We start from the raw sequence: 11,723 nt of genomic DNA on the forward strand, positions 1-11,723 counted from the left end.
CAAAATATTTTATTTGTTCACCGAACGTTTAGCAGACATGGTTTCAATGAATACTGTAAAACCTCTAATTGAACACCATGGCCCTTTATTTTTCAACCCTTCTTCTATAGTGTCAGTCAAATAGAGGTAGTGTTCAAATAGAGGCTGGCATTGTATTTTTCGAGTAGCTCGTCAAAATTTTGGTAAGATAACTTTAGCCTTTTTGACGCCTTTTAGACAAAGTGGATGTCTCCTATATTTTGTCTCCTATATAATCCTTTGGGCGGAGCGACTTTAACCCTTTTGGACGCAATAAATCTGCTAACTTAACTCCAACTTGTCAAAGGTCTCTTAATAAATATGCATTGAGAAACCGAGAAATATCTCTTCCAGTTGATATATATTGCTTGCAATTAACCTGTGATGATATTATAGCCTGTGTCCTGCTTTGCATGTTGTTGGAGCTTTCAATTTTTATTTCATTCTAAATTTGAAGACATATTTTAAATTTATATCTATACTTGAAAATTTTGCATAATAGCTCATTGCACTCATTGATATGTTTGCAACAGTTTGCAGTCCTAGGACACTTATATTTCGCTAGTATTTAGTTTCGTGAGTAGCATACAGAGTAAAATTTCGCTGGAACTTAATTTCGCAGCTCTGATGAGTGCGAAAATATAGTGATGTGAAAATAAATGCTGTGGAACAAACGTTAGATTTCTCAGGTCCAGTTCACTGGTACGAAATATTTTTCAATTTGGGACTACCGTGCTGTTTGGACTATAAACTGCATCTCTATGTAAGCTGCATGTGCTTTATTTTCCAAAAACGATAATAAAACAATACATAAGCCGCACCTTACTATAGGCCGCAGAACTAAGGACTGTGCTTTTTTAACGTGGCAGCAACTTTGCCATTTAAAACGGAACAGTGCAGAACGGCACAGTTTCGTATTATCCGACGCTTTTTAACTTAGTGCCTAACGGGACAGTACCGTGAGGCATTGTTTCGTATTTTCTTTCACAGCTAGAAGTGCACTAATTGGAGATTCCCGTTAGTGCGCCCAAGCGGTGAAAGAATAAGCCACAGTGATTAGCCGCACCCTTGTAGGCATACCTATAAGCCGCATAGCTCAAATCATCAGAAAAAAGTAGCGGCTAATCGTTCGAAAAGTACGGTAGTTTGTATTCGTGAACTGCAGGTAGAAATGTGTAGGCGAGATCAATAATGCAATTTGATCGCTTGCTGCAGTTTGTCTCCTGGACTATAAATGACGGTCAAGGTCCCTGCCGCAGTGACTGATGTTGTACCAATATTAGAATTCAAGTATTTATAGCACGCGGTGCCGCAGTGGCCATGGCCCCGGGTTGTTATTGCTTTTGGTTGGTAATAAAATTCATCACCGCAATAATTATTATTCAATTTTATGACTTTCTCTACCAGACTGTCATCCTCATCAGTTACAAATTCAAGGACTAAACTGATATCATCATCTTTTTCATTTGTCTAGGCTTTTCCAAAAAAACTTATTGTTTTAATTTGTTTTGCCAAGCTGCTCAGTCGGTGTATTAGCTATAATGAGTTTAGCAAAACTTGCCCAATGAGCCAACCACACACGAAAAATGCCTGCATTTCTAATATGACGATTTTATTGTGAATATCAATGAAAAAAGCCATTTATTTTCGCGTTTTCGCTCGTTCGTTATGATAGTTTAGTTTCGCTCATGAAATTTTCGCGAGAAGCTGTTGCCGCGAAAACGCGAAAGTTAGATGCCGTGAATGCATAAGTGTTCTAGGGTCCTAGGTAAACTAGCTTTTAATGTGCAATAGAAGAGGAGCTACCAGCGTTGATCAATTGCAAGATCAGATTACCATAATGATGCTATTAAATAATATGCTACAAATCTTCAAATTTATAAGTCATGTAATAATAATCTATCAAATGCTATAAATATATATTCATGAACAAGTGACATAATTAAACAATACTTATAATGCATGCAGAAACAAAAATTAACGTCTTTGAAACAAAAATATATGCATCGTTTGCTTGGCCAATTGCATTTTGATTGTTGCTTTCGATGGAATAAACATATTATGGTTGTTCAATAACTTTCACAATGCCTTCTGACCTGAATTTTTTTTCTGCACTGCTGAACTAGTCGATTTTAGCGAGAAATATTTTATATAGTAGAGCAAAACTTTTACGTGTTACATTTTGCACCAATACATGTACATTTAATGATAAACCTTGCGTCACATGCAGATCAAGCACAACTTTTCGTCTGAAACTAGTCTTTCATATGCCATCATATATGTAAATCATTTTTATATACTTCGAGATATCAAGACCACGTTAAACAAGAAGCTACTATTAATCTGATACAGGGAATAATTATTTTTATAGTTTTGCTTTCAAAATGTTGACGAAAAAAACAAAAAGCCTTAGAGTTAGACAACAAGAGAATTACTTGTTATCGATGTGAACAATTTACCATTAATATAATTTTATGGACACTTTTCTCCTAATTACTTGCTATTATGGGTTTGCAAAGATCAAAGAATGTCAAAGTGGCGTTCAAATGAATTAGGTTTTAGGTTAACTTTATAAAACCGTTGAAAAAACTTTGAGTTGTCTCCTCTTTCATCTTATTTGCAAAAAACAGTAGACAACTCACTATATTTCAACGTAGCTTGTTATCGTCGTTTAATTTCATTAATAATTACAGTATTCTGATAAACAGTCAGTTCAAACAGCCAATAAACTGATGTAATAAAATAAATTCTTATTTTTATCAACATAATTAATTTATTTCTGTAAACCAGATGTTCAAAGAAGGCAACTTGGATAACATGTGGTTCACTTTCAAGAACTTGCCTATGTATCACTAAGAGAGAGGATACAACAAATCTAAAAACACATTTAGCTTCCCAGCGTCAAGATCATTTAGCCGCATCAGGGTAACATAACCCTGAAGAAGATTTTTTTAAAAGCATTTTACTTTATCTTTATCAGTTGTCTTTCTAGCTTTATCTGGTATCCCTTTATCATGATTTAAAGGGATACCAGCTTGGAGCAGCGTAAGACAAAATGGACAATATACAGACAATTATCGTACTATATATACTTTATTATCATATTTTTAATAAAAAATTTTACTGTAGCCAACAAATTGTTGATTCACAATTTTATGTGTGTTTTTCGCTATAAGATTTTGGTTAAAGAGTAATTAATAAGCCTTTTTGTTTAACACCTATCTTTCTGAGTATAATTAAAACATGGATTGTGGCGTTCGCTGCTTTACTAATTCCATAGGCCTATATATGTACATATATGAAACAGTGTTGCTTCACCCTGGTTAAAGCAACTGGGTGGTAATTTCTACTCGAGCTTGGTAGTTTGAACATTCATCTCTATATCTTGGCTGTTCCCAGAAGCATACTTTTCTACAACTCACTTGTGACTTGGGTTGATTGTTGCCGGTATCCGGCAAGCCACATTTGATGCTCTAATGACTACTTTTGGGAGTCACAGTTGTTCTTACATGACAGCAATTATATATAAGTTATAATAATATACAAACATGTAGTGAATCTAGTGATTGACTGAAAATTAATTTTTAGTCAATCTTTATATTTTATATTGTACTAGATATCCAGTATCATATATAAGTATCAGTGTTTATCTTTTTGTCAAACCCTGTGTCCAGTTATAGCAATTAAAACCTAGCAATGAAATATCTTCACGGAACTGGATTTGATCTCGAAACCTCCGCATCTAGAGGCGCTGAACTTCCCATTAAGCTACACCGAGTACAAGGGGTTCATTGGGCCAATAGTCATTACATTGGTTAAGATATTCATACTGAAAACGCTTACTTGGGGCTAATAACTAGCGTTGTAGCGTTACGTGTACCGGTTGTTAAGCTGGCCCAAAATGAGGGTAATGTTTTAGAAAAGATTTTAGAACTTATCTAGTTTTCCAGGCAATTTACTCAAATTCATTAGGTAATTATTCTATTACCGTGCTATGCTGGGCATTTGGCTAGTACCTATGTATATATATAATATATATATCATGCCAAATCAATTTAAATTGGGAGTTACCCTTCGTGTCCTCCTGCGATAGGGTTAGAACAGTAATTGCTTTATAGTAGCAATGCTCCTCCCAACTAAGAAACAAAAATTAACTTTTGCTATAAAATTCACTCACATTATCACTTATTGTTACATAACCTCAGCAGCTTTAAGCTAAATCTACCATTTAAACTATAGCGTGGTTTTACACTGAGTGAAATAAATTTGTAAAAAGTGAACTTAAAACAGACAGTGAGATCAATTGTCAAAAAGGTGTTAGTACCAACCAGAAATGGATTGGAACAAGCGTGTTGCCTCTAAAGTATTTCTAGTATTAGTTGTCATTATTGAGGTCACCCACTCAATCCTCTGTCTGGTTGTTTGTCCATCAGTTCAGCTCTGTTGTGTAGCTGATGGCATGTCTATAGCCGGCCATTGTTTAAATTAATAGCAGGCATGTCTGCTTGCCTTAAGGCCCTGTCGCAGCTTTGATGTTGAAGCTCATAGCAGTCATTTAGGTACCTGATGATTTGAGCCTTTCTTTGTATTATGTAACCAGCATTGAGAGCAGTATTAATTTTCTAGACATGTTATTAACAGAAGACAGGAGAACCAGAGAATGAAGAATTAGATTTCATTTATGATAAATGTGGCTGAGAATGCGGGAGATATGAGTGATTCTATAAATAGCATCGGTAGCTAGCTGTTGCCTCGACTGGCTATAGGCATCAGCTAATAGGCTTATGATAGGAGGCCTGGGGTCACTACAAGGTAAACATGGCTGCTGCAGAGGGAGCGGCTCATAACAATCTGTTTCCATTGTGCGGATGCATGCCGATTTGGAATTGTGCGCACATTGAGTTACCGCGCGATAAGTATTTCAATAGATATTCACGTGTTGCGTAGACGCATTTATGCATTTTCTATGGTCGACTGCCGTAGACGCACTTTTGCAACTTTCCCAGCAGTTGCGTAGTAACTAAACTTTATTATTTGTTGACAATATAACCAACAATCTTTAAGACTTTCATGGTATTGACAGTGTTGTCCAAAGATCTCTTTATAAAATTAGCCTAAAATAACAAAACAATTTTAAATTTTTGTTTGGGAATTTCAACTGAAAAGCGAAAATTTTTGTGTAAGTTTTGTTAGTACCTCTCGAGTTAGACAACAGATAATTAGTTTTTGTTGATGACATTATAGCCAATTCAGATTTAGATTTTTGTCGTTGCACAGATAATTTAAATAGCAGCACTGACTCTGATAGCGATGAAAGTAATAGTTTTGTAAGAGTAATGAACATTGTAGACAGATAGTTTTAGCTTCGTAGCGATCGTAGCTTCACATAGCTTTAGCAATGCACAAAGTATAGATATTTGAATTTTTGGCATAACACGATTTATTAATATGTTAGGAAAATAAAGTATATAACAAAAGTGTTCTAGATAGAGTTTGAAATTGAAAAAATTGTATACATATCATTAAGCATAATCAGCAATTTTCGGTAAAATGGCTGGCAGTAGGCCGATAGCTAAATTTGTATATGGATGTTATACAAGAATTGGCAGCGCAGTGAAAGGGTTAAAAATGATAAAGATGTCTATTTCCGAGGTCATAGGGGTGCCCTCCTGTCTCACTTAGCAGCATGCTTTCGAAATAAGAATTACTGAAATGTGAAAAATGTTTAAAATGGAATAGCTTGCTCAGAATTCTCTTGACCATCATTCGCAAGTGTTGTTTCTATCTTTCACAAACATGAAACATTCGATAAGAATTTGCAAGCAACAAACTCGCTTGACTTGCGGGGTTTTGCCATTTCGATTTTGCGGAGGATGTAAACTTGCGGATCGGCCACATCATAGAAATAAAGTGCAGGCATATAAGAAGTGGTGAGCGTATCGCCACCACCTGGGATCCTGAGAGTGAAGAGATAGTATGTGGGCAGCTACAATTTTTGCAATCGAGTTTTAAAGGTCGACCTTGTCGGTAGGATATCGCTTGTAGCAGTCTACCCTCAAATATTGATTCAGATGTCACTACAAACTGAAGCTAGCTCATCCATTGCATAACTAGTAGTAGACGCTAGACTAACCCAAACAAAACCGTATGTTATGCAATGTGGAGCCTGTGTGGATTCAAACTACCGGCAACTTCAAAACTCTTCAAAACTGCAACTCAAAAGGATTAGTGTGAGGACAGTTACAAACAGGTGCAGTTAGCATTTCCAATTTATTCTTTAATTCTAACACATCGTATAACCTGTGGCAATAAAATTGGTAATCAGTTGACAATCAATTTGATAAATCACAAAATAATAGCCAATAAATAATCAAACAATTCTTGTAATCGTATAATTCAAAGTGGAATAAAAATGTCTAAAAAAATACTTACCTGTGGTTTTATTTAATTAACATTTCATGATAATGGTGCTGCACATCAATGTATTTCATATCAATCTTATGTTGTGTTATAAAATTTGAAACTAAGAGATCAGCGTTCATGACTGCTATTGGTCAGACAAACAGACCTGTGGCAGCAAATAAGATAAGTATGAGAACCAATGATACAATTTTATAGCAAGAATGGTGCAACTACCTGATGAAATAAACAGCTGCGGAGCTCAGTGCGATTACAAAGGATGCAATTATAATAGTAGTACTAGCTATGCCACCCGGCGTTGTCGGTGTAATAGAAGAGTCTTTGGACAGAAAATTGATTTGTATTTAACATATAACAACATTTGCCATTATAAGTTTCAAACTACATATCATGAGAGAAATGTTTTGTGTAGTTGAAATAAATTAAGAGAAAAATAAAAACAACTGTAAAGGTTTCAAAACTTTGTCAAACAACTGTACCTTTCAAGCTAGTAGCCTGGTATATTGCCAATAGAAAATTTTACTAAGCTTAGGCTTCCAATGACGGTAAGCCATGACTTTGAGTCTGCATTGTTGTCCAGCTCAGCTGTTCTAATAATAGCTACAGTATAGCCGGATTTCCAACAGACGGATTTTCAGACGGACTTTGAGAAATATATATATAGATTAATCTGGTCAAAGTTTCCTTTATTACTGTTAACTAAAATTGTCAACTAAAACCATTAAATGCTTTACAAACAATATAATCATCAATTACAATACGTTATTTAAGCAATTAATTGCAATAGACTTTTCTGTTTAATGAACTAGTATATGATACCTCTTGTGGCACAATAAAAATCTTAATAATATTAAAAAATATAGTATGCAGATGAGTATTAGGTGCCAAAATAGTTTATTCACATGCGTTGTCTGTAACATAACTCCGCCTATGGAAATACCCAGAATACTTCAGAGGAAACCAGACCTGTAAAGTTTTCTACCTAGCGAACAAAAGCATTGGTTTGGCTACCTCATCACATGCATGCATAGCTACCACTAAAAGAGTAATAACAAAAAACTTGTTTTTAGCGAAAAACTGACAAAAAATTGTAGATCAACAATCTACTGGCTAGAGTATTAAATTTTATTAAAAGTATGACAATAAAGTATATACAGTACGATAATTGTCTGCATATTGTCCATTTTGCCTTACGCTGCTCCCAGCTGGTATCCCTTTGTATCAAAAACTGATGAAGATAAATGAGAAAGCCTTCTAAAATTATGCTTCAAGGTTCTGCTACCTGATATGGACAGTTATGACCAGGTCAAATGTGCTTTTAGATTTTTGTTGTTTGAAATATTCAAATAGCATCTACGATCTGCCTGACCATTCAAACCTACTTGCCCAAAAAAACGCTACACTTCATGCCCGACACCAACACCTCACCAATTTACGATATAGAACAGAGTTATGCGAAAAGAGCTTTTTATTTCAATATAAATAATTTACTTTACTATCTTTTGTTTTTGTCTCATGGTTTAATTTGTTTTAAATGGCATTAACTAGGGATAATAAGGTTAATATCTATCATTAATAATAATATAATTTTGGTGATATACGACGCGCTTTATACTTACAGTGGACCCCAGGCTATTCATCAATAATTGTTATTATTAACAATATTATTTATTAATTTCTTATAAACCTTATTAATTATATAATATTAACTGTAAACTTCAATTTGTTATGCATAACTATAGGCCTATATCTTTAATTCGTTAGCCATAGGTCCTATGGTTAACGTTAGCCATAGGTCCTATGGTTAACGTTAGCCATAGGTCCTATGGTTAACGTTAGCCATAGGTCCTATGGTTAATAACGATGTTAAAGAAAAAAGTAAAAAATGACATGTATATAGTACTGTTACATTTTATTGCAGATCATAACCACTAAAGAGGCAATTATAATTACTAAGGTTGATATACTATTTTGGTACTATTTTTTAATGTTTAAAAGACATACAAAATTTTGATGTTTTTTCACCGGGCGTTTGCATTCGAGAATTACTGAGGGGTCCTGTGTCCCTCTATATTACAGTCTATACAACATTTTCACCTTTAGATCCCAACACCAGAACGAATTAATGTCGGTATGGTGGGGCTCACTGTATATATCTAATAAATGTAAAGATTTTCGATACGAGATCATTCATACTATGGCCGGCCTCCGCTCAATGTCAGGGTCATTATTTACAGTGAGGCTAATAATAAGAGAATAAGACACAATGTGTATATTTCATCCGTGTCTATAATACAGTAAGCATACTCAATAGTAATCATTGATTGAAGCATGATGATCATTATGGCCATTGTATTACACTAACACAAATATCTTTGCTCCAAGGACTGGCTATAGGCGTCCAATGCTGCCTTGTACGGATTTGTTCAACATGTGCTGGCACCACGGTGTGTATCTTGCACATGACTCGCAAGGTATGGGAAGTATACACCGCCATCCGCTTTTATAAAAATCAAGTCAAAAACTTTAGCTTCAACCACTGGAATGATGAGGGTAAATGGCAGGTGTAATTGTTGCTGAGGGCGTAACCTCAAATCGACCTTGCAGAGATTGTTTTGCCTGGATAAAGAAACTTGAAGGTTTACTTGCAACAAAATTCACATTACAACTATTTAGTATCAAAAGATTCACCATGTCTTACTCTGTTGTGTTGTAGGTGCAAAATATGTGGGAATGTGATTACAAGCTCTTAAAAGCTCAAAACCGAACAGTTAATCGCCGCCATCCCGAACACGCCGTAGATAGGATCCCTTTCCGAAACGGCTCAAATGGGACGTAGTTGTACAAGATGGCTTCTGTTTACACTTTCACGCAACCTCATTCGTCGAAATATTTTCACAAATATACTTCACGCATACAATAAAACCATCTCTATTGTTCTTACGCATCTATTTTATTGTCATTGTAATGCTGTCACTTTTAGCACTGATATCTTATAACTTACCGTAAAAATTCGTTTAATTTTTTAACCTTAGCTCGAAGGAGTATATATTATTGTCTGTTAAACATGACGAGCCTGTTGGTCACCTGTGATAATCAAAAAATGCTGCAGAGATTATTCGCAGAGTTTGGGTCGTATGATCAGCTTATGACTAGACGATTAGACCAAGCCGAAACAAAACTGTAAAGTGGAGAGCATCGATATTTGATACGGGGCCTTGGTAAACCCGAAGTGTTTGTCATAAACTAGTGCTACACGAAGTTTTAAATTGAGCTTTTTATTGACCTTTCAATTCACGTGAGAACATCACGTGACAAGACAATAACCAAATGTAATGACCACGTCAGAGAAATAAACTGATTCCAATCTACGGCGGCTTTTCGTTTTTGAGCTTTTAAGAGCTTGTAATCACATTCCCACACATTTGGCACCTGCAACACATCGGATTAAGACATGGTGAATCTTTTGATACCAAATAACTGTAATAGGAATTTTGTTGCAAGTAATCCTGTGAGGACTACAAAATTTTGTGACTTTGTTAGCTTATAAAATTTGAAATATTCAAAACTCTTTTAAATGGCTCTTACGTGAAACTGTTTTATTAAAATGCATATATATATACGCATGTATAAAGAATAGTTTGTAATTTGCTTTTAGCGACTGTCAGTTCAAGGATTTCTTCTTATCAGTTGGATGAGAGGAATGACTGCATCCTTGACTGTCAAACTATTCTTTGAACTATATGTAGCCTTAGCGCCATACTTTGTGTTGAGCACTTTTTATTAGCTTTACTTACCAGAAGTAAGTAAAGCTTTTAGATTATCTAAAGATTATCTCTTAAATAATTATTTACCCCAGCCGTATATTGTTTTGAGAAAGACACCTGATGGATGTCACCATGAAACAGACTTGTACTAAAGAAAAGTCCGATGTTCCAGATAAGTTTTAGCCTAAACAACCCAATTTATTACTGTTCGTGTTGAGTTCTTCTGTAGCTTTGAATTTTACCTTATCTTTTTTATAGAATTACTTTTTAACTTAAACTTATGACTTACATGTATTATAATCAACTATTTATACTCATGAAAATATATAGAAATATATATAGCGCCTATAGATAAATATCATATATATATAAGTCGTTTCAAATATTGATGTAGCAGCTATTTATACAAATTTAGTCGATCAAAATATAGGAATATAATCTATATATAATATTTATATTTAGAAATATAAATATTTTTATTTTGTTCAATACTTTGCCTTCTAAATTATAATTTACACTAAATACATTGAGTTGACTGCTAGTTGTTAATAACGATACTTACTTTTAGCTGTATGTAACTGTAAGGTAAGTAACACTGCTATCGTTAAATATGTCAGCTGGTTGATTCTCAAAACATAAAATATAGAGATGGTTTTAACATCTACCTCAGCTGACTGTCACTGCTGACATTTAGATACAAATGAAGTTTTTTCAATTAAAAAGGCACTGATTTAATTAACTTATAAAATTTAACAATAATAATTAGATCATATAGATTAGGGTTAAATTTTACGATTTAATTAAGTTAGTACCTACTTAATTTAAAAAAAAAGAGAAAAGAATAAGCTTAATAATTAAATGATTGACATGACAGCAACTGTGGTTCAGGGGTTAGTGCACACAATCAGTAGGTGAGTCGTTTGAATCACGGAAGTACGGAAGTAGTCACCAAGTAGCCTTGTTAACCCTTTGGCAGGGAAACGACCAAAATGTTGTTTACCAGTTGCGTGGGGAAACGACATTTATGTCTATTTCGGTAGACGTTTATGAAGCTGTCGCCTAGTAGCGTTAAACAAAGGATATGAACACTAGTAAGTTTTAGATATCATCAACAATATATCGGTCAATGATTTACAATATGAAACGATTATCTGAGAGGCGTTGCTTTGTGCTAAAAGCTAAACAAATCACCACTCCTTGGAAAAGAATAAAACTTGGAAAAGCCAGTCAACATCGGCTCGACTTTCAAAACGGTAAAATAAAAGATTATTTGATCCTGCGATCATTAGTGATTTTTTGTCTGATCAGAATAAAAATATTTCAAATTATAGAAGTGATGTAAACTTTTTGGACTTTTAATATACTTGGAATATACAGAGAAAACGATCGTTATGGTGGCTCGCATGGCTACGTTATGGCGTTTGACTCTACCGAAAATAATGCTTCCAAGCATTTCAAACAAGGACAATTGCACATGGTTGTATTTTTTTTTACTAGTAGGTATGTAAATGAATGTTT

The sequence above is a fragment of the Watersipora subatra genome, chromosome 9 (assembly GCF_963576615.1).
Source record: "Watersipora subatra chromosome 9, tzWatSuba1.1, whole genome shotgun sequence".
Lineage (NCBI taxonomy): Eukaryota > Metazoa > Bryozoa > Gymnolaemata > Cheilostomatida > Watersiporidae > Watersipora > Watersipora subatra.